The sequence below is a fragment of the Triturus cristatus genome, chromosome 5_2 (genome assembly GCF_964204655.1).
Source record: "Triturus cristatus chromosome 5_2, aTriCri1.1, whole genome shotgun sequence".
In the NCBI taxonomy this organism is placed as follows: Eukaryota; Metazoa; Chordata; class Amphibia; order Caudata; family Salamandridae; genus Triturus; species Triturus cristatus.
In genome coordinates, this window is record NC_140588.1 from 1,011,734,690 (window position 1) to 1,011,759,576 (window position 24,887).

Here is a 24,887-nt window from a genome sequence, read left to right on the forward strand (position 1 = left end):
AAGTTGTCTTCAAACTTTTTAATGCCATGCCCCTCTCAGGGTAAAAAAATTAAATAAAAAATCACCCCCCCCCCAGAATTTGTTTACAAATATTCTACTAAATTGGCAATGTTTAAATATGTCTAAACTTATTTAAACATTGCAGTTAAATTCTGTTGCCCTTTTTAAAATGCATGATTGCCAAACATACTATTCTGTCCAACCAGGCATTACTACAGTGTAAAAGTATCCGTAGTGTGATCATCAGTAATGGGACAGGGTACGGGGGGAGGGGTGCAGGATGTTTGAGGGATACTTTGAGTTCCTTCCCCTTTGACAACTACTCCTAATCAGGATATATGTCAATGATGGTTCAGAGTGGCTTACTGCTGCTTATTGTTTTCCACTTAAACAAAGGCACTGTCATAATGCTTCTTTATGGCAAAACCTGGTGCCCCCCTGTGATCACTTAAGGTAACCTCAGGGGACCACAACCCCCAGTTTGAAGAGCTGTTGCCAGAATAGTAAGCCACTTTTCACACCTTAATTTGCACACCCATCATCCATGAGGCAAGTCACAGGAGAGAGGCCAGTTTCTCCCCACACTATACTACGCACAGTTATTATGCAAGAGACTTGTGTCAGGAAACATGGTAGTTTCTCCTGATTGCCTATTAAGTATACCTACTACAGACACTTCTCACCCTGGTAAGGTCACTTTCTTTCCAGACAGCACTGCATATTGCTGTTGTTGAAAGGAGAGGTGTCAGCACAGAGGCCACTGCTTCACTACATTGTACTGCACCTCCATGTTGTCCAGGAGATAGGCAGAAGACAATCTTTTCGTACATATTACTGTATATGTCCGGCATGCTGGGGAGGGCTGTGAGTGGACAGGGAAATATAAGATATAAGAAGGACCCGTTCTTAAAGAGGACTGCGTATTGCTGGCATCAGTGGAAACACTTTCTTCTTCCGAGGTATCGGATCACGCAGACCGGCCTCAGCAACCAGTTCGGAGCAGTGCGTGACTTCACGTATCAGCAGGATTATTATATCTGTGTTGTGTGGCCCGGTCAGACTCTGGTGTAAGAGGCAGAACGTTGGGGACCCAAGGAAGACTCGGAGTGACTCCGTGTGGATTCACTTTCCTCAAGAAAACCCCCTTTTGCCAGGTATTACAGTGCTCACTGAGCATGGACTCCGCTTAGGATACCTTCCACTGTGGTGCATGATGGGGGCTGTAGTCTCTACTCACCTGACGGCAGTTGCAAGTAATCCGAAGGAGCCACCTGACTTCCCACCAAGGGGGAGGACCTTAGCAGCACAAAAGGGAGGTGAAAGTGTGATCCTTGTCGTGTGAACGGCGTCTGAAGAAGGCACACCTAAACGCCGAAATGCATTATGCCCTGCACTCTCCTAATAAAGAAAACCTTCCGAAAAGTCCCCGCTGTGTCCTCTGATCTCTTCCACATGGGGTGGTCTGCATTGGAAATATATATATGTATATATATATTCACTGAAAAAACCATAGGTTTCACACATGTTATAGTTAGCTGGACATTTTACTGATAAAAAACCAATGAAATTCCCCCGTTATAGTTACTGTAGGCAACTATAACTCACGCGACCGTAATCCTCTGCTGATGCTAATACTGTATTTAGACACTTATTTGCCCATGTCTTCTTCCATTAAATTTTAGCTATACATATATTACAAATATTTTTTTTTCATAAAGACACATATGTCATCAGCAGAGGATTACGGTCGCGTGAGTTATAGTTGCCTACAGTAACTATAACGGGGGAATTTCATTGTTTTTTTATCAGTAAAATGTCCAGCTAACTATAACATGTGTGAAACCTATGGTTTTTTCAGTGAATTTGCAAGGTTTTTTAAATGCTAATTCCTAACTATATCGTGTGTGAAACCTATGGTTTTTTCAGTGAATTTGTACGGTTTTTTAAATGCTAAGTTACTTTACGCCATTTGTGGCGTGCGCGCCCACTTAACGCAGTTCGTTCCGTGCACGCACGGTGCGCTTCACGCACCGTGCGCGCACAGTGAGCACGCAGTGCGCTTCGCGCACCGCGTGCCCACGTTACGCTAGATGGGCCATGAACGCACGATGCGCTTCGCGCACCGTGCGCACATGGAGGACATATGATGAGCATCGTTGTGACAGGTAAAATATATGTTTTGTTTAACTAATAAGCCATGCACAAAAGGTGCCCTTCGGGCACCTTTTGCACACGGGTTGGGGAGAATGTGGATATTTTTTTTATTTTTTATTATTTCTTACCGTACGCGTACGGTAAGCATAATCGGCGAAATTTTCGAAAAAATTAAAATTGCCTTTTTTCACTTGGGGGATCGTTGGGGACTCCCTCGACATGGCTAGGTGCTTGGGAGCTGTGTAAACAGCCCCTTCACATGTTTTTGCACTTGGTTTTTCAACCCCCTGTCAGAGTGCGAGAGAGAAAATGGCGGCCGCCGCTTCCTGGTTTCGACCGATTCGAATGTTTACTAAGATCTAAGGCCCAATCAGAATCGCGCTCGCGCACGCCACCGTACGCGTACGGTAAGCGCACCGTACGCTGGCTCAGATATATATATTGATTTAAAGGCTATTTTCTCGGAATCTACTGAACAGATTTACACCAAACCTACAAAAGGCACTTCCTTGACCTGAGGACTACCTCTCTGCCAAATTTCAAGTAATTCTGTTCAGCCGTTCGGGCTGTAGCTGTGTCTAAAGGTCCTATGGAAAAATGCATGGGAAAAACGCGTTTTGGGACCCCCCTTTTATCTCAGCCCCCGCTTGACGAATCCCCCCCGAGACTTTCAGGGTAGGAGCGCCCCACCTATTTTGAAAAATTCGCGAGGATTCGTCAACCGGCGCCAAAGTTATTCAAAATAGAATGTTGCGGATTTCCTATGGAAACGTGGTCCTAACTATAACTACCTACTGGCGACCGCCAGTAGGTAATATTCACTTAAAAAACCATAGGTTTCACACAGGTTATAGTTAGGTGGACATTTCACTCGTAAAAAACCAATGAAATTCCCCCGTTATAGTTAGTTCAGATAACTATAACTCGCGCGCCCGCAATCCACTGCTCATGACGTCACATATTACATCACTCATGACATGGTCAGTGGCATCACTCATGACATCACTGATGACATCATCCTTGTGATAGAGTGGCGGTCGCGCGAGTTATAGTTATCTGAACTAACTATAACGGGGGAATTTCTTTGGTTTTTTACGAGTGAAATGTCCACCTAACTATAACCTGTGTGAAACCTATGGTTTTTTAAGTGAATTTGCAAGGTTTTTTAAATGCTAATTCCTAACTATAACGTGTGTGAAACCTATGGTTTTTTAAGTGAATTTGTACGGTTTTTTAAATGCTAAAATATGTATTTATTAATATTTTTTTTTTAAGGTTTTTCACTGTGCGCGCACGGTGCGCGCACTTTGGGCGCACGGTGCACTTTGCGCACCGTGCACGCACGTTGGGCTCACGGTGCACTGTGTGCACCGTGCGCGCACCGTGCGCACATCCCGCGATTTTTGTAAAAAAATAAAATAAAATGTTTATTTCACCCATGGGGGTCCTTCTGTGACCCCCTGACAAAGGCTAGGGGGTCAGGAACTCTCTTCCCTGCCCCCTTTTCACGTTTTCCACCTTTTTTCCCCCTTTCCTTTTCAGTGCGAGAGACAAAATGGCGGCCGACACTTCCTGATTTCGACCGATTCGAATGTTGACTGACATCTAACAACCAATCAGAATTTCGCTCGCGCACCGTGCAAGCGTATAGATATTTATACGCTTTTAAATGCTATTTTCTCAGGAAATACTGAACAGATTGACACCAGACCTGCAAAAGGCACTTCCCTGACCTGAGGACTACCTCTCTGCCAAATTTCAAGTAATTCTGTTCAGCCGTTCGGGCTGTACCTTCGACTAAAGGTCCTATGGAAAAATGCATGGGGAAAACACGTTTTGGGACCCCCCTTTTTTCTCGGCCCCCGCTTGACAAATCACCCGAGACTTTCAGGGTAGGAGCTGAGCGGAGCGCCCCATTAGTTTTGAAAATTTCGCGAAGATTCGTCAACCGGCGCCAAAGTTATTCAAAATAGAATTTTGAGATTTCCTATGGAAACACGGTCCTAACTATAACTATCTACCGGCGACCGCAAGTATATTATATATATATATATATATATATATATATATATATATATATATATATATATATATATATATATATATATATATATATATATATATATATATATATATATATATATATATATATATATTTATTTATATTATCTACTGGCGGTCGCAAAAATTAACAATAAATAGATAACTTAGCATTTAAAAAAAACGTACAAATTCACTGAAAAAACCATAGGTTTCACACACGTTATAGTTAGGAATTAGCATTTAAAAAAACTTGCAAATTCACTTAAAAAACCATAGGTTTCACACAAGTTATAGTTAGCTGTACATTTCACTCGTAAAAAACCAATGAAATTCCACGTTATAGTTAGATCAGGTAACTATAACTTGCGCGACCGCAATCCACAATGTGTCATTTGAGATGTCATCATTGAGGTGATGAGTGATGTCACTGACCATGTCATGAGTGATGTAATATGTGACGTCATCAGCAGTTTATTGTGGGCGCGCAAGTTATAGTTACCTGATCTAACTATAACGTGGAATTTCATTGGTTTTTTACGAGTGAAATGTACAGCTAACTATAACTTGTGTGAAACCTATGGTTTTTTGAGTGAATATATATATATATATATATATATATATATATATATATATATATATATATATATATATATATAGTTATTTCCTGCGGAGAGGTCTCAGTGGGGAGACTAGCATATGTTATTCTTACTATCTTACTATGGAATAGTGAGGTCTTACATGTCAGGTGAGTACATTCCCCACCCTACAATGCCTACTACTGAGCCTGGTGAAAGGTGTGATTGGAGAGCCACGGTCTCTTTACACCCTACTCTACACACTGGTTACCTTCATGCAAGGTCTAAGAGGAGAGACCAGTCTTTCCCCATACTCTAGTAGTGGGGATTGCAAGGGATAATTATTGTAATGAATACAAATAAAAATTCCTCCCCTTTAAGTAATTTTACTATCTCGCGAGAGTCTCGTTGGATCGTATATAAAAAAAAAATTAAAAAAAAGAGGGGTACAGAAAATCTAGTGCATATAAGTTATACATTTTACAAGAAGATATGTTCAGTTACAATGTAAATTCCATTACAAAAGTTCACGCTCACGAGGGTAGAGCAGCAAACACAGCCCCCTTGCAGTGGACGTAGAGGACTGTGCGCCTAGCTCCCACGAGACTCAACAATACATTGCATGAGAGCATCGTGTCTCTCACAAGAGGCATCAAGATGGGAAAAAAAGTGGGTAACATAGTACAAACACACTACATAATGAAAGTATAGAGTAGGTCTGAAAAGAGCTTTTTTTAACAAAAATTTTTTTTAAACTGTATTTTTAACATTTGTAACTTTTTTGTATGTTGTTTTTAAAAAAAAGGGTACAGCAAAAACAAGAAACGGAGTTAAAAAAACAACTTCTCCTGCAAACCAAGGGGAAAAAACCCTTGAAAAGAAATGTTAAAAAAATAAAATACTGCCTAGGTGGGCATTTATGATCTTGGATAAGCTTGTCCTGTGTTGCCCTGCTCGTCTCAAAAGAAAAAATGATATGCTTGCATAAGCATCAAAAAGGAGTTTTATTTAGACATGCAGTGTTGCTATCTGTGGAGTGTTGAGTACCTGAGTAAGCACAGTGTCACCAGGTTGAAAAGAAGGGGATGTCGCCACATCCCAGTGGTACTCATTCTGTATTCCTTGTTCTGGCTGCCCTTATCGAACCCCTTTTCACATATTTTACATATGACATATTTCTCAGACACTTTTTTTTCCATCTTGCACAATTCAAACAAAAATGACACACCAAACACTTCTGAGGTGGCTGAATTGTAGGAAAAGCTGTTCATCTTAATCTGAGGAGGACATTCTGGTGACCGAAAATCAGGAATGTCAGAGAGGCAGCTAAAAAGGTCTAAATACAGCAAAACCCTATAGCCAATTAAAGCAACAAGGAAGGAATCTTTATTTTTTAAATACATTCACATGAACCAATCACAATCCTTCTTTCCTCTCCTGAGTGTCCGTGGGTCTCTCGAGTTCGTACAAAAAAAGAGGACTTTTTTCATATCTCAAATGCAACAATACATCTAAGGTACTACCAAAGGTAACATAATAGTTAGGTGTGATAAAAGGATCTTTTTTTTTAAAGCTAAGAAATTCACTGAGAAAAACAAAGGTTAAAGTAACGATATAGTTAGGTGAATTTGTCAGTGTGAACATTAAAGTTCTGAACTAAAAAAACAAAGAAATTACCGAGTTATAGTTAGCAGTACTAATTATAACTTGCGCCTCCCGCCGTTCACTGCTTATGACCTCACATATGACATCACTCATGACATGTTCCATGACATTATTCAATGAGTTTGTTTGTTTTATAGTTTGCATAGTGGAGGGTAACTACTATTACTTTTCTATCTATTTCTGTACAGCCTGTGTACAGCTAATCTGTATAAGTGTTTACAAAACACCAGTGCTCCTAAAGCACTATAGGTGTGTAGAGGCATTGAACATGTTATAAATCTCTGTGTGCAGGTGACAGTTGACTTTTGTTCATTTCATTCCACAAAAGTTTTTAATTCTGCAGAAAACGTTTACACTGGGCAAAGATTCTACATAGTACATAATAAGTATTGTAAATAGCCTTGAATTGTTAAACAGAATCGTCTCAGCATGATTATTTCTACTTAACAAAAAAACTGTGTGCACCAGCTACTAACCTATGTACATGTGCTTGTTTTGCTTCAGAAGATGGGCTATCCATATTGCTTTTACCACATTATAAAAGGCTGCAGATAGTATGATCTTTAGCACCTTCCGACCTTGGCTATTTTAAATGAATAGTTGCTCTTAGGGCAAGTTTTGCATAGACTGTACACTGTGCTTAGTAGTTCTTTTTACTACTCCATGGTGTATTTATCATGAGAGTTTCACTGTCTGCAAACAGTCTGGTACAGAATTAACGATCTTCATAGAGCGAATACTATTTACAGTATTCACTTCTCTACTTATATCAACTTAATTTCTCAGTGTACGTTATGTGACTGTCAGGCGTTTGATACAAATAATAGCTGTCCATACTAGCGCATTGTTTTTGGAAGAAACGGTCAGTATTTGGAACTTGGCTTGCTCTGAGCAGGCGTTTACAGATTGGACACCGTATCCAGTGAGTTTTCCATATAGTTGTGGTTGATCTTAATGTGAACTATGCTATCCGCGAAGCATATAGCATAGGGCCAATGTGGTACACAATCCGTACTTCCTACAGCTAATGGAGCCGTTTCTGTGATGGCATTAATCATGGCTCATATTCCTTTGAGTTATTTTGTACTTACATTTAGAGCTCTAAAACAGTACCCATTTATAAAGCAATGTGTACAAAAAATGCTTGGACGAAGTCATCAATGATGTAATTTGAGAGGTCATCAGTGATGCCATAAATGTCAAAGAACATGTCATGAGTGATACAATATGTTAGGTCATAAGCTGTGCATGGCGGGGCGCAAGTTATAGTTAGCTCTATAACTGGTGAATTTCAGTGTTTTTTTGTTGTTCAATACCATTATCTTGACACTGGCATATTCACCTAGCTATAACATTACTTTAACCTTTGTTTTTACAGCGAGAATATATAATTCACTGTAAAATAAAAATAAAAAAAGTTCAAGTAGAGTAATAGTTAGGTGAATATGCCAGTGACAACATTAAGTTTTTGAACTAGAAAAAAACACTGAAATTCACCAGTTATAGTTAGCAGAGCAAACTATATCTTGCGTCCCCGCCAGGGACTACTTATGACATCACAAATTGCATCACTCAACATTGGGTAATATATTACCACCATACATAAAGCCAATTCCCCCACTGCTCACATACAAAGCAGGAGGTGGGCAAGAGGGCCTGGCCGCAGTGACCAAACTACCTGGAGCCAGCACCATTGCTTACTACCAACGTGGAAGTGGCTCGGTTAAATAGGCAGAGCTTGGCGGGGGATTTGGCACTTTTGCATACACCGCAGCAATTAAAAGGGAGAACCGTGGACTCTGTCCAAGACAAATGGGATCTTACTTGTCTCCTGGTCTGAGAGCAGTCACTAAAGAGATTGCGCTCCAATAAATCAATGATACATTCGCCTCCATCAAGGATTTCAGATTGCGTTTCAACAAGCAATTGTAAAAAAAAAAAAAAAAAACAGTTTGTGGCCGAACGGCTAGAGCCTTGCAGCTGGGGAACGGTGTTCGAGTCTCAGCAGGGATGCTCAACATTCTGTGATTCTGGGCAAATCACTTAATCTCCCCATACGTAATAAAAAATGAATGTTCCCATCTGTAACGCAACTGGTGCTCACGTAAGTATAAGTAAGTATAAAAAGGCTTATAAAGCGCTCGAATACCATAAGGTGTCTTGGCGCTGTGGTGTATGTGACTTGCAGGAGAATAAAATTACAGCTGGACCTGGAATAGGTGATGCTTGAGCAATTTTCTGAAGAGAACATAGCTAGGTTGGAGTCGCAACTCGACAGGCAGTTGGTTCCATAATCTCGCTGCACAGATGGCGAAGGAACGCCCACCCCATCTGGCAAGATTGAATCTGGCGATACACATTAGGCCAAGATTGGCCGATCGCGGAGCACGGAGCGGAGTGTAGGGTATAAACCTGTCAGTCCCATAGTTCGCGCCCCCGTCAAAACGAGCCCGATGCACCAAACAAAGTGCCTTGAACTCGATTCTTTGTTGAACCGGAAGCCAGTGGAGGGAGTTCCTTCCCGCAGAGGTGGAGCAGCCCCTGGGTAAGTTAAGGATAACCCGGACTGCGGCTTTCTGCAAGGATTGGAGCTTTCTGACCTGAAATTTGTCGGTGCCCAAAAACAGGGCGTTGCAGTAGTCCAGTCTGGACATGAAAAGAGCAGCCATCACAGTCTTTTGTAATGCCAGAGGTATGTATGGAAGAACCTTCCGCAAGGTTTTGAGCAGAAAAAAACAGGAGGACGTGAGGCTGTTGACCTGAGCTGACATGTTTAGCTTTTGATCAAAAACCACCCCCAGGTTCCTCACCTTGGTGACTGGGAGGGGGCATTGCCCAGCTGCCGAAGGCCACCAAAAGGAATTCCAGACTGATGGCCCCTTCCCAAATTCCATCACTTCTGTCTTTTCGGTATTGATTTTTAAAAAACTCCGATGCATCAATTTCATCACATCGGAGAGACAGGCGTGGAATTTGGCCGCTATTTGATCAGGATGCTCAGCAGCTGATATCACTAGCTGTGAGTCATCGGCATAGGACACCAACGTGAAGCCATGCTTCCTAACCAAGCTCGCCAAGGGTTTAACATAAATGTTAAATAAGGTGGGGGAAAGAGCTGAGCCCTGGGGAACACCACAAGGCAGAGCAAAACTGTCCGAATGTAGACCAGCCCAGTTTAGACATTGTGTTCTATCGTCCAGGAAAGAAGAGAGCAGAGTCAGGGCTCGGCCTGCAATCCCAACCTCCTGGAGGCGCTGAATCAGCACCCCATGGTTCACAGTATCGAACGCAGCAGACAAATTCAGAAGGACGAGAATGGCTCGCCCCCCTTTGTCTACTGTCGCCCGAATCCCCTCAGCTGCTGTTATGAGGGCGGACTCTGTGGAATGCCTGGGCCGGAAACCGTGCTGGGACCTGTCCAGCAGGGTATTTTTGTCCAGATGCCCCAGCAGCTTTTGATTAATAGCCTTCTCAGCGACTTTAGCCATCAGAGGAAGGCCCGAGATGGGGCGATAATTCTTAAGATCCGAGGGGTCCAGGGAGGCCTTTTTGAGGAGGGGTTTAACACAGGCTGCTTTCCAGGTGACTGGATAGGTGCCTGCTGCTAGCACCTGATTAATTAGGATCGTGAGACATGGCACTATCCTGTCCGCCGCCAGATGGAAAATGTGTGGGGGACATGGGTCAGAGGCGGCACCTGACTTTATGGAGCCTAATAGTGTCAAAGCCTCCTTGTTGGTTAAAGGATCAAAAGTGGTCAGCCTACAGATAGGCGGCTCCTGCTGAGGATCCAGAGTGGGGGGTCCCAAAGTGTTTAATAAATCCTCATAGATAGTAGTAACCTTAGTGTGAAAGAAGGAGGCAAGCTGGTCACAAAAGAGCTGATCCGGGCTGAACTGGTTGGTCTGCTGCGGACTAGACAAGAAGGCCACCGTTTTAAAGAGTTCTTTAGAGGAATTCCCAGCCTCCGAGATTTTGCGGGAGAAATAATCTTGCTTAGATTTCCTAATGGCCAGCTTGTAGTTGTGCAGGGCCAAGTTGTAAGCTGACTTATGGCTCCTGTTGTAATCAATTCTCCATAGCCGTTCGCGCCGTCTACACTCTACCTTCAGTGCTTTCAGCTCCGGGCCATACCAAGGTGTGCCCGGAGGGCGCCTGTTCTGGGTAGCTGACTGAAGAGGGGCGACCTGATTAATAGCGTCCCCAAGCCAGTTGGTAAATTGGGCGACAGCAGTATCATTATTTTCCTCCAGGATAGGAGGGGGGTTTCCCAGTGCCTCCATCAGAGACACTTTAGTGACCTTCCCCCATCTCCTGAAAAAGATCTTGGTGGGTTTTTGGGGATCACTTCTTACCCTTAAATTTAGGCCAATCTTGAAGAACACTGCCCTGTGGTCGGTCCATGGGAGAGATTCAACCCCATAAAATACCAGGTCTGGGTGGCTGGAAAAAAGACCATCCAGGGTGTGCCCCCTATCATGAGTTGGGGCTGTCACCAGTTGAGATAGTCCATATGCCTCCATACTGTCCAGTAGTCTCGCAGAGTCCGAGTTACTTTCGTCCTCCAGATGTAGACTAAAATCCCCAAGGATCGTATAGGCCGCGAACTCTGTACAAGACTCTAGATGCACCTGGAGGGCCTCAAGAAACGTGGCCCTAGGTCCAGGGGGTCTATACACCAGTAACCCATGGGCAATGTTAGAGTTTTTTAGGAATATGCTAAATTGTAGCGCTTCTGCATGCATATTTTCAATAGCCCTGACCTGAACTTTTAATTGGTCCTTATAAATGATCGCTAAGCCCCCGCCTCTGCCCACCTTTCTGTCAAGACAAAGAAGTGCGTAACTGAATGGTAAAGCGATGTTCCAGTCTGGGCAGGAAGCCGCGTTGGTCCAAGTTTCCGTAACGAAGGTCATATCCGGAGAATGTTCGGTCAGAAACAATTCAAGTTCGTGTTTGTGTTTGACCACAGAGAGAGCATTCAAAAGGATACAGACCAAATGATTGTTTAGACTCACCCCCAATTCCTGGTTGATAGGTCGCCTCTGAGTGTCATTGGGGTCGACAGCGTATCCTATTCCAGGCATCGTGCATGGGGGATGGGTAACTCCTGCTTCATGACTCTTAATCTCTCTAGCAGCGGTAAAACCGCATCCGGGGCAGAGGTAGCTGTTTAGGTGTTCTGGGTCTGGGACAGGGATACAGTCTACCTTTTTCTTCACCTGTAAAGCTAGCAGGCTGGAACGAGTATATCGTAAGGGAAAGGGGGTAGGAAAGGGGGTGGGGGGGCACTGGCACGCTCCTGGCGCGGACGGGCGCAGACGGGCGTTCGCGCCAGCGTTCGTTATATGGGGACCGGGAGGTTAGCGCTGGACTGCTAACCTCTTCCGGGGCAATGGGGGCGGGCCCGCTCGCACGGATGGGCAGCACACACCCACACAGGAGAACCGGGAGACGTGCTCCGGCTCCAAAAGAGGTATTCAGAGTAAAACCAGTTAAAAATGAACTGCTTAAAAATTTTAAAACATGAAGAAATACACAGGCATCACAGTTTTAAGAAACTTATTCCGCGTTGCATTGATCATAAAAAGTATGGAGCCAAGAAAGCACTGTCGCAGCCCGTACCTAGAATAGCTGAGACACTGCTGTAGTCACCACACGTAAAACTTTCTGATACCTTCGGGTCTAGTTTGAGCTATATAAACCCTCCTACCCCCCCCCCCCCCCCCCCCGACACCCCCCAAAAAAAACTGACCATCAGCCTGCAAAATGACAGGAACAACGTTGCAGACTTCTAACGTGGAAGTGGCGCAGCCAAACAGGAGGAGTTTGTAGGTGACTTAACGTCTTTGCGTACTCAACAGCAATTTGAAAGAGAAAATCTTGAACAGTATTTTTTTCCCGGGAAGGGGGCTGCGTGCCCCCCCCATCCCCTGAGCCTCATTAGGCCTTTGGTACTCCATCCCCCAGGGCCTCAAGTATATTAAAGGGGAGGAGGGCTGCTTCCCAAGCCTATGTTGGTCCCAGGGACCCCATTCCCCAAGGGGTCCTTTTTAAAGAGGTGGGTGCCCCTGTGCCCAATCAGAGCACTCACCATGCAGACATTGGGCCAGGGGGAGGGGGAAGCACCAGGGCCCCTGCCGGCTCCCCACATGCTGGGAGAGCCGGCATTGCTCCCTCCTGCAGGAAGCAGCTATTTAAGCTGCTCCTTTAGAGCGGGAGCAATATCGCATCAGTGAGGGCAGACAAACTAATCAAAAGTCTGCTCCTAGCCAGCAGGAGCATTTTTAGAGCTCTCGCCAGCTGGGAGTAGACTTTTTGTTTGCTCGCATTTGGCTGGAGCTTTGCCAGATGGAAGCAAACACAAGTTTCCTTGACTGTGCACGTGTGTGCAGGGAAACTGCTGTGTCCCGGGGTGGGCTCCACTGGACATAGCAAGTGAGATGGCCCCGGGTAAAGAGGTCCCTGGGGCCAATAAAGGCTCAGGGGGTCCCCCCTTTAGAAAAAATTACAGTGGGCCCAGGGGATGGGGTGCCCGGGGCCGAATATGGCCCCTTCACACCATATTTGATTTAATGGGCTCAGGAGGATGGGGCCCCCGTAGCAGATTACAGCTTGGGGGGGGGGGGGGCAGGGGGGGCGATCACCCCCTTCCGTTAATTAAGGAATGCGGCCCAAGGCTGTTTTGCTTTTTGGCCCGATGGAGATTCTTATGGGTCCTCCACATGGAGCGCAGGGTGTCATATTATCACTACCCTGCCCCTTATATCACTTTTTTTTAAAAAAATTCAGGACAGGTGACTAAGTCCCCAAGTCATGTAATGGCAGCAGCAGCATTTTTCTGATGTTGCTGGCAGCCAATTAAAGTGCATGGTCCTGCGGGAGAATGAACTTTATTAATTTTACAAGACAGAAAAATTAAGACAACAAGCACGTTAGTGGTGGGCATACAGCATTACATTCCAATAGCAGTGTGCTGGAGTGGTAAAGAATATAGACATTACATATAGCCACAACTAACAGTACATGTTATATGTAGGCGGGACAAAGATGTACAATAAAGCAGAGTGCCAGTTGGATCACGCAGGTACAAAGTATGGTGGCTGGAGAATTGCAGTCCTGTACCTGCGGCAGCCAAGAGGCATACGGATCAGTTGCCAAAAGGTAGTCCCTAAGAGGCTGCCAAATATCCTTTGGCCTGGAGGTGGACAGTTGCAGCGTGGCATACAGCTCGCTCGTGGGGTCACAATAGATCATACTGGCTATCCAAGTAGAGATAGGTAGTCGAATACTGCTACCTCCATTCAACAATATTTCTCTTTTAGCCAATAAAAGTGCCATAGCAGTGAATCAACTGATTGATTTAGGGATGTCTGCCACATAGTCCAAAAGAGCTGTAAGGTGGTCTGGGTGAAACTCTGTGTCTGTCATTACGTAAAGGTTTGAATACTTAGCCCCAGTATATACTGATATGTGGACAAGTCAGGTGTGCATAGTCAGCCCCTGGCATAGTACATTTCAGGCAGTTGGGGTGATCTAGTGGGATCCATTTTGACCAGTGAGCTCTGGGTATCAAATGCGCTGACAAGGAATTTAAAGTGGAGCAGTTTGTGCCTGTGAGCAGTAGTACGACTCTTTGCAAGTTAGGGAGCGGCCGAAGTCTGTCCCCATTTCTCATATATCTTCTAGTCTTGGGTGGCCTTCAAGGACATGCAGGCTTTATAGCCTGGAAATCATCCTACCCCCTCAAAGTCTGGTGTCATCGATATGTGAAACGACATGACCATCGTGTGCAGGTCACATTTATCAAGTGAACATTGTAACACTCGTTCTCAAGTCGGGGAGAGCCACGGCTTATTCACCAGTGAAAGTAGTGAAGAATACAAATGACCCCTGCATAAGTGGCAGTTGAGTTTACACCACGCCCAACTCATGGTGGGTAGGGTTAGTATGTCAGTGGGATCTAATTTACTTCCTGCGGTAGGATGGACAACAGAATGTCTGCAGCATAGAACCAAGGTGATACAAACGACCATTGAGCCGACAAGAAGTATACTGAAAGTCGGGAACGCCCAATCCGCTCCTTTCATAGGGAAGCACAAGTGTATCCCATTGAATCCATAGCCTACGGACAGCCAAAATGAGGCGCAGCTCCAGACCCCAAAGGGGGAGGGGGGGAGAATGCACTGGTTAAGGGTATAGGAATGTTTAGGAAGAGGTAAAGAAAGACGGCCGCCTGCATTTCCAGGGAAACCCTACTGAGCACCTCAAATACTGTGCAAAAGTTGAAGAACGTAAATCTGTGGGGCGCAAATCGAGTCTGGTCCAGCAAGACAATCTAATCCATCAGCAGTACCAAGTGGGTTGCAATCACTTTGGCTTGGATTTTATTATCTAAATTTAATAAGGATAGGGGTCGGTATGAAGTGCAAAGCGGATGGTCCCTACCGGGCTTCAACAAGAGTGTGATGACAGTTTCTTTCAAAGAGAGTGGCAAAGATCCCTCCTCGAGGGCCTCAACATACATTTTCAAAAGGTGGGGAGTGAGAATGTGCTTATAAGTTTTATAAAAAACACCCGTCAAGCCATCCAAGATTGGGGCATTGGTGCCCCTAGGGCATCAACGGCCTGCGCAAAATGTCTCTGCAGGAATAGGCTTGCTCAGGAATTGATGCTGTGCAGCCATAATCCATACCATCACTACCAGGTAGGCTGCTCTAGATTCTGCCATCCCCTCCCTGTCAAGCTTGGTGGAGTGCAGCTGCTCCTAGTAGTGCAGGAGTGCACCAGTGATGACAGTATTATCAGTAACCTGTTCCCCTCCTGGTAGGAGGAGTTCAAGTATAAAGTGAGGATAACGATGCAAGTGGAGGAGGTGAGCTCACCCTCACCATACTGACAGACCTTTGCACATTTATCCAAAAAAGCAACCTCTCTCTTGGCCAGAGAGCAAAACTCGACCAACAGAGAAGAGCGGGAGAGTAACTGGGCCCCACCCTGCTGCTGTGCATCAACTTGATCAATATCTTTCAATTCGGCCTCTATCCGTGTGATGCTATTTCAAACGTCGCAAAGGACCCCAGGTGTGTTTCGAGATACATATTCCACAAATGTATGCCTTAAAGGTATCCCACAGGATGGCCTGGCGAGCCACGGAGCCAGTATTGCAAAATATTCCTATATGGAGTCATGGATTTCAGAACGGAACACTGCATCCAAGAGAACACTGTTTGGGAAACACCACTGTCGCTCTACCCCCGCCAAAAGGAATACGCAGAACCATCTTCACAGGGGAGTGATCTAACAGTGTACGTGGCAAGTGTTGCATGTCCTCGGAGGATGAATATGCGCTGTCGAAAACAGAATAGCTCACGTTATATTTAATCTGTTTCACTATTACCAAGTAACACTTCAGCAACTTTTTTCGGTTACCGGCCGCCTAAAGCATTTTTACCCGCGATCGCACTGATTGTATTATTTCACGTTTATCGCAAAATGCTGCACCACTTTTTCTTAATCGTACCATATTGCCCTAACTAACCCATTTAAACCTCTTGTTTTTAACACTGCAATATTGTAACACTTAACACCTTGTGATTTATTTTTTTTGATAAACAAATTTATTGTGTTTTGCAACAGCTTGTGATTTAATTATATTGATAGTCACTTTACTAATAGGCTAAAATTGTTCACTAGAACAAATTTAATGCGCACATTATCACAAAAAGTTTTATTTTTATTCTAGATACCCCCAGCATGATTCATTAACAAGTACGAACTTACAAGTGTAAACACACATTTTGATATGCCAGTAATATATAAGCACGAAGAAAGACCGCGCTTTGATTTAAACCAGCATTATATTCGATTGTGATTAGCGTGACAGCATGAATTTAAATGCATCACAACATTGTTGAAATGCAATTAATTATTAATTTTTAGTACCTCATGATGCTATATTGCTTGTTTTAGCACTGATCCCTGACGAAGGGTGGAAAACCCGAAATGCATAGGATATTTCTATCCAGTCATTAAGATTTAAGCTTGTTTGCAATAAACAGATGAAATAATGATGACAAGCACCAATAAATGAATAAAAACATTGATTGAACATTCCCTTTCGATTATCTTTATTCATAATTTGACGATCCTATAATTTGGACGCAATGTTGAGCCCAGGGGTGTAGAACCAAGAAAAGCCCACCTCAAGGAGGAGTGGGGGCTTGGCGGTGCAGGAATCACCCGAGTCTACTCTTACCCTCCTTATATAATAAAGTGGAACGGAAACCTTCGTCTGCAGAGAGAACCACCTTTATTACAATAGCCCGGGCTATGGAACAGAGTCCCAAGCTAGTCAGAGACAAAACCCAGGAGGCTGCTGCTTTACTCCACAGCGAACAAGCTTATATACATTTTTACTCCACTCTTTTGGCATTCAGTCCATTTTTCAATCAGGGCGGTGTTTGCAGTTGATAACCTGATTAAGGCGATGTTTGTACTTGATGACCTGATCAAGGCAGTGTTTGTAGTTGATGACCTGATCAAAGCTGGGCATTCAGACCATTGTTCAATCAGCTTGATCAAGGCTCGGCATTCGGACCATTGTCCAGATAACCTGATCAAGGTGTCAAGGATGTTTACCCAGCATGAAGCAGAAGATGAAAAACAAGCTTGTTTACTCAGGGCGTAGGTGTCTCATGGCTTTCTGTTGATGAATTGTCTAACTGAAAAGAACAGGGGGGCTTGGGTCTGCGATAGTTTTGAGCGTCAGCAGAAATGGAGGCTGTAGGCAGGGTTTTGTCACGAGATGGCAAGGAATGGAGGAATGTAAGGAAATTAATAGAACCTAGTGAAAACTAATTTTCTTCAGGGGGACACACCCCTCCCAGGATGTGCAGCTATAAGTGTTGCATGTCCCCCAGCCACAGGAGGGCATCAGCCGACAAGAACCAGCAGTCAAAACGCTTCCACACAGAGTGAGGTGCAGAGTAAAATGCATATGCGGTGTAGTAGAGCTCGTGCTGCTGCCTGCGGTTTATGAACGCTATGGGTCCCAGTGGTGTCAGTCAGTGGGTTATGTACCATGTTGATATCTCCCACCAGGATAACAGTAAGGGCGTCAAAGCGATCCATAATGGAGGAGAGTTCATGAAAAAAGTTTGGGGCATCCACAGGTGCATAAACATTTACGTGTAGTATACTTGGGTCAACCAACTGGCCTTCCAGAACCACATAATGGCCTTCCTTCTCAACAAACCTGGCTGAGAGGCTAAAGGGGACACTTTTGTGAAACTAGAGAAATATCAGTGAGAACCCCATGCTTTCACAAATATGGGTGGTGGAGGGGAGGAGTCCTGTGAGGGGAGATGAGACTTCTGTAAGAAAGCAACATTCGCAACTTACCTACTGAGATAAGCCAGAACTTGTTTGCCTTTACTGGGGTTGTTTAAGCCTCGAACATTTCATGTTAAGAACGTCATCTAAGCCATTTGTGCCTGCCTCGCCGAAGTCTCAGTCATAATGGGAAAAGTATGGTCTGCATGATAAGGCTGATAGCAAAAGTGGACCCCTCCAAACAGTTGTTAATAAATAAAGAAAAAGACTATAGCAATCCTCAAGTAAACAAGATCTCACCCCCTCCACCCAGACAAAGAACACAATTACCCAGCGAATCCCCCACCAAAACACCCTAAAAAAAACCATTCGAACAGAAACCAGAAGACGTAGTGCGGTATCTATCATGAGGGTGGCCAACAACACAGCTGAAGGAGCCCACATGATCAGGGTACCTGATGTAGAACAAAATATGGTTATACTTAAGTACGAGTTGTCCCATCTAGAATGTTACGACTAGGGTAAGCGTAGGAGGCTATCAAAAGGTGGTTGATCCAAGCAGGACACTGTGTAGAGGCCAGGGGTTGGGAGATCAGCCAGGAGGAAAGAGGTTCACATTCTGTGAAGCTTGTGAGTCCGCCGGTGCATGGTCAGGGGTCGACAGAGGCGATGGGGCACCGCTGGTAGAGAGTTTGACAGAGTCGAAGAACCAAGCCTTCCCATGCAAATCCACTCGCGACCTAGCAGGGTACCGCATATCATATTTGAGGCCCTTCTTACCGAGCAGAGCCCAGACCTCCTGAAAATTGCGGTGGGCCTCCTGCACTGCCAATGTGAAGTCGGGTAGAGAGAGACAGAAGACTCCTGATAGTGCAACAGACCCTGCTCGCACGTTACCCGAAGCACCGTGTCCCGGTCTCTAAAGTTCTGCAAGCAAGCAATTATGGGCCAAGGGGTCGCTCTGCTCAGTGGCTTGGGCCCCATCTATCTATGGGCTCTCTCCACAACAAATGAGTCAGTGAAGCTTTGACTATCAAATAGCTCTACAAGGAACTGCTCCACAAACTGGTCTGTGCGTCCCAAATTTGTGGGCTCCGCGATGCCCAATATACAAATATTGTTCCTCAAGATCTCGCTTCGAAATATTCATCCTTAACAGCGATTGCTTTTAGAAGCCATTTCATCTTGTCAAGACGTTTGTTGAGGTATGTAGCGCCGTACTCTAGGCCCGATATACGTTCTTCTGGGCCATCAAGAAGGGTGCCATGGTGGTTGATCCTCTTCTCCATGCGATCTAAATGGCTTGTCAGTTTGCCAAATAATCTGTAGATCGGAACCCAGCAAGAAGCTCAGCCATGATGGCACTAGCCGTCAGTTGCTCTGCGATGGCAGAGTCATACCCCCATTCCTCAGTGTCTGGCATGGAGTCTGGTTATACAGGTTGTCTGGTTCTCTCGAAGGGGAGCATGCGTTGTTTAGGGTCTTCCCCTCCTCATAGTAGTAGCTGGGAGAAGTTGGCTGGGAGCTGTTGAGTGGGGGGGAACTGGCAGCAACTGAGGCAGGCCGAGGTGCGCTGTGCACAGAGGGTCTACAGAGAACCACATGGTGCACTGAGCAGGTAGGAGAGGTGCAGAGCCCTCCAGGCGCAGCTTAGATGGTACCACATGCCCAGTTAGAGAACATCCAGGTTCCCGCACCCGATGAACCAGGCTTGCATGCACCACCCACAGACAAGTCAAGAGCAGCCCACACCGGACTCATTAGCCAGCCGCCTTACATGTAGTAGTTAGGGAGGTGCTCCACGAGGATCCCAGGAAAAGAAAATGCAGCGCCCGGAGTGAGGAAGGAGACTGCCCCCCCAGTAAGTAGCATGCAGCCACAGAATGTCAGTAAACAGAAAGGTGCCCCCCCCCCCATCCTCCCCCAGGCCACCAATGTACAGCAGTACTGGTGCATGCTGTGAAACAAAGGAACAACAGGGAGGAGCCCTCAGGGAGGTTGCAAACCAATGGCAAAGGAGCCGCGCCGGCTGCACACCGTAGCCTGGTCCCAGCTGCAGAGAACACAAATTCAGGCAACTAGTATGCATGCCAGCAGTCACTGCCCTCTTCACCCCTTACCGTGAGGCACAGGCGGCGCTACAGAGTACTGGCATCGTAGCACTCTAGTGCTCAGCAGATCTGGAAAGGGAGCACCGCAGAAAGGCCCTCTGCACCGCCAAGCCGCACCAGCCCGCCGGAGCCAGATGCAGCCTCCAGGCGAGGCGGGACACAGAAGGACAGGGCAGTCGTTCATGCCATGCAGGCAACCACTGGTGTCGTGCCAGTGAGCAGGGGGTCCCTGTAAGGCTAGCAGCCCTCTACTTAGTGTCACCAGATGCACCTATCGCCACGGGCTTCCGTGGAAGACTGGGCCAATTCCGCTCACCTATTTGTCGTGCAGCCTCTATGACTCACACCTCAGCCCAGATACGGGAGATTGCGCAACTGAGAGTGGAGCGATGGGCGGCCCATGGCCTATGTGCAGAGATTATGGACTGGGCCTGTAAACCAAAGATATGGGGTTGTCATAGCCAAAGCTTCAATGCCGCACAGCCATCTTGGTCACCAGCGTGACCACGCACCCAGTGAACCACAATGTTTATCATACTAATGAGTACACAGTGTCTATTTGTGGAGCAGTAGCTTATATTACAGTATCAGTGACGTAATTAAAGATGTCTCATCTGTGATGTCACAAAACATCACAAGTGATGTAATATGGATGTGAAAGGAGGGAATGTCAGGGGCGCAAGCTCTAGGCAGGGGCACTGGACGTTTCTGCACGATTATGGATTTGATGCATTGGTCACATGATCCATTATCTGCTATGTAATTTGCCAATTTTAACCAAAAAACTGCATCTAGTTAGGCACCGAACGTGGCCTGTACTATAGAGAGGATTATTTTGTATGTTTACACACATTTTGTATTCCATTTTGTTTGGGGGGAGGGGACCAATGGGAAAAGAAGCCCTCTCAGCTAATGACAGTGATTACTTTTTGACGATGCAGTACAGAGGTACTCCTGCCGGACGAAACTCCTGTATATCACTATATTTTGAACCTTTGTTGTAACCACGGCAGGCAGCAGGCCATGTGTGGTTGGCCACGGGGCCAGGATATGACCAGGCCCTGCGTCCAACCGACTGTGAGCAGCCAGCCCCACACCACACACGCTTCTGGCATGCAAAGCGTGCAGTTGATCTCACAGGTCCTGGCCACACTCCGGCAATTAATGGATCTGTAATACGTTAGTCGGTCATGGCCCCAAACCGATATTAATGGATAGCTGTAATAGTCTTGCCCCAAATTTAACAATTCTAATATGCACTTTGAGTGTAAAACTTAACATTTCATCATCGCCAGGTTGACATTTGTTGCAATTTGGTTTCTAGTCTCATTTTTTGCTTCTTTGCACACATTTATGACTTGTAGACCATTAGATTCCAGCGCTAGAGACAAAAATGTAAAGATGAGTTGTCCTTCTTTGCCAACGTCGATTAATGATCATGCTTTTTTCCCTTGCAGGACAAAAGTCTACCACATCCAGTCCTTCGAGGTGGTTTTCAAATATACCCACTGTAAGAAAGTGGCTCTGTATATACTGTTCCCAAATAGGTACAGTGTACACAGAGTCCACAGTCCCCAGAGGTTTGGCAGAGGCTAAAGTTCGATATAACCTTACTCTCTAAAGTGGGAGCTTGGTCGAGCAGTAAGGCAGTATCAGAGGACAGAGTAAAGCATTTGTTGAACACTATCAGTCAGCAAATTGTCTCACACACTCAAGAACTGAACTCTAGGCCAATGGTTTGTATATAAAAAATATGCTTGTTTTATTTTAGAACCAACAATAAGTATCAAAATATACTTTCTCAGAATGAGATGCTTTAGATAAATACTTTCAATAGGTAATTGACTTTTGAATGCAATAGATACAGTTGTTGCAATAGGCAACACAATTTCAAACACAATTATACATTGAGCTCAATGGGAATTTCTAGTTAAATGCAATTGATTACTTTTTGGATTACTTTTCTTACCACAGGACTGGATCATAGATTCAGTCCTGGGACATCTCCTGTAAACAGTTGAGTAAATATGTTTTGGTTACAGTTGTGATTTTTAAGGAATATTATTGTATTTTAAAAGTTGACACTTAGAAACTTTTTCACATAGAATCACCAATGTTGTCGTATGGGAGGAAATTCACATAGCAGGTAAGTAGGGTTATCATTACTTTTTCTAACTCAGGGTTGGATCCTCGATCCAGCACTGGTGCATCTCCTGTAAACAGTTGAAAGAATAAGTTTTTGTTATACAGGCGATTTTTTTTTTTTGGAAACCTTTATTACAAAGTTCAAGAGATATACAAGTATGGGCCTACAACCTTCAGGCCGGCCGCTAGTAGACAGTGAGACCATGAAACACATTCATAAACACAAGCAGCAAGCAGTAAAAAAGTCCCACAGATCAAAAATATCAATTGCGGCCACATTGCCCAAACATCCCAAATGGCGGTTTCATTTTAAATGAAAAACGAAAAACAAACCCACAAGGCGGCAAAAGTCTAGGCAACAGTATGTGCTCCCCTCGGGAGGGCTCTACCAACCTACAAGAATAGGAGATAGGAGGGGGGAAGGGCAGGGGCAGAGACAAAGTGGTCACGATAACACAGAGTCAAGAGAATGTGCAGACTAGGGAGACAGGGCCGCCGCATACAGGCGATTTTTAACAAATATTTGTAAGTTTGCAAAATCGACACTTAGAAGAATTTCTGGCAAAAACCAGGCAATGTTATCCTATGGAGGCAAATCAAGTTAGCGGTAAGTACGGTTGTAATTACTTTGCAGGGTCAGAGCTGGGCACCAAGATCCAGCACTGGGATCTCTCCTGATAGCAGGTGAGTAAATTAGTTTTCGTTATTTGGCTGATTTTAGACGAATATTTTAAAGTTTCAAAACTCGACACTTAGAAGAATTTCCAAGTGAACCCAGTCAATGTTACCCTATGGAAGAAAAGTGAGTTATCGGCTTTTGGGTAAGTACTCGACTGGCAGAGTTAAGGTTCTGGGCATAGACTCAGGGGTCTCCCAGGGTCAGGTAGGTATAGTTGTTACACCCTCAGCGGCACAGGGGCAGCCAGGTGCAGAGAGTTAGGCCCAATGTTATCCTATGGGAGGCAGGGGGCCTTTGGTTGGTGGCTGCTGGCTAGCAGGCCACATGGTTGTGGGAGCTGGGCTCCTGGTCACTTACTCAGGGCAAGTGGGGAAGGAGATTAGAGTATAGGTTGCACTGCCAGGGGCATTGGGGCAGCTGGGTGCAGGGTGCTATTGAGCCGTCGGGCGCTCAATGGATTTCAATGGAGAAGCTGAAGGACGAACAAAGGCTGCAAGTCTGGGGACGTAGATTCTTCAGGTGAGACCACCACTTCGAGAGGTAAGTTGGGTAGTTGGAGGATAAGTAGGCACCCAAGAGTTGGGCACAGGGGGCCGCAGGGCACCGGGTGCAAGGGAGCCTTTTGGCGTCAGGCAATCTTACAATCTGCTGGTCGCGGTTGGAGGGGTCCCTGGTTCTGAGGCTGCAGGCGTCGCCAGGAGCATCGAGGTGGGTCTTTGGGTGCTGGATTCGGGGTCACAGTGACCGGGGGGACGTCCTCGCGGTCTTTGTCCACTCCGGCACAGGCCAGGCTTGGCGGGTGCATAGTGTGCAGGAGTCGTGGTTCCTGGCTGATGCCAGGGGCTTGTTACTTGCTTTGAGCAGTACCACTGCTCGTGGGAGTCCCAGTTAGAGTCACAAAGCAGTCAGGTCCTCTGGGGTTTTTGAGGTTGCTGACCCCTGGAGATGCCGGGGTTTAGCAGGAGCAGGTTAGAGGGTCGACAGGCCTGTAGGGCTGGGGCAAAATCAGTTGGTGTCTTCCTCGTTAGCAGTTGCACGGCAGGTCTTCTTGCTTCTTGATCTTTCTTGTTTCGGAATCTGGATCTGAGGAAGGAAGGTTCAGGGTGCCCCAAAATACTAAATTTAGGGGCGTTACAGGTAGGTAAAGGGCAGGGACCAATGGGTCCCTTACCTGGGGTGGGTACACCCCTATCCTCCCACTCTCCTGTGGGAGGGGGGCAGTAGCCTAGTCCTGATTGGGCAGGGTTCCCCATCTTCAAGATGGCAAGAGCCCGGAGATGTGCTTCACCTCGCCTCCCCCACCGGAGGTGTGGGTTTGGCAGAGGCTGACACCCCCCCTTTCCTTCCTTGGGGTTTCCCGCCAGAGTGGGGGTCAGAACCGGTGGGGCCAGTTGCTGAGAACAGCAAGTGGCCTGGAGAAGCTCACAAAGGCGGCATGCCTTTGAAGCTTCCCCTGCCCATCCTGGGGGAGGAGACCTAGCACCTCGCCCAGGATGTGCATTGTTGCCGACCCAGGAGAGCGGATGGCTCTCTTCCCAGGGGTCCAGCAACATGTCTGCTGTGTGGCAGCCCCTCAGTCAAGACGTGGATTGTAGGTTAGGTTCAGGGGGCAACTCTAAGTTGCCCTCTGTCGTGCATTGTACATTAAATCCCACACTGGCATCAGTCTAGGTGTAATGTGCTGAGACGTTTGATATCAAACTTATCAGTCTTCAGTGTTGCCATCATGGTGCTGTGGAGTTCGTGTTGACGACCTCCCAGCACCATATACTCTTAATGGCAGCATTGCACTTACAGTGCCCAGGAATGGACCTGGGTACTGTAGGGGCACAGGGCTCATGCACCTGTACCCACACCACTGGCATAGGGCACCCAGCCAGAGGGGTGGCTGAGGTATGCCAGGGCAGTGTGTGTTGTAGGCATGGCACACAGGGATGTGTGCCATGTCGACACTCAGCCTGCAGGGGCAGTGTGTGTGTGTCAGGGTACAGGGCCACTAAGGGTAGCACAATAAGTGCTGCAGCCCTTAGGGGCCTTCTCTGGTCACAAGGCCCTGGGTACCTAGTGTACCATTTACCAGGGGCTGACATGTGGCCAGAGATGCAAATTGGGTTTAGGCTTCAACACAGTTTTAGGGAAGGAACATAGGCCATGGGTACCTGATTGGCAGGAGCCCAGGGC

General features: G+C 45.9%; 1 protein-coding gene across 1 annotated transcript in view; it reads right to left on the reverse strand.

The window, feature by feature from the left end:
• Positions 1–24,887, reverse strand: part of LAS1L (LAS1 like ribosome biogenesis factor) — a 394,614-nt gene that overhangs the window by 228,795 nt on the left and 140,932 nt on the right. The gene's annotated exons all lie outside the window — the stretch shown is intronic.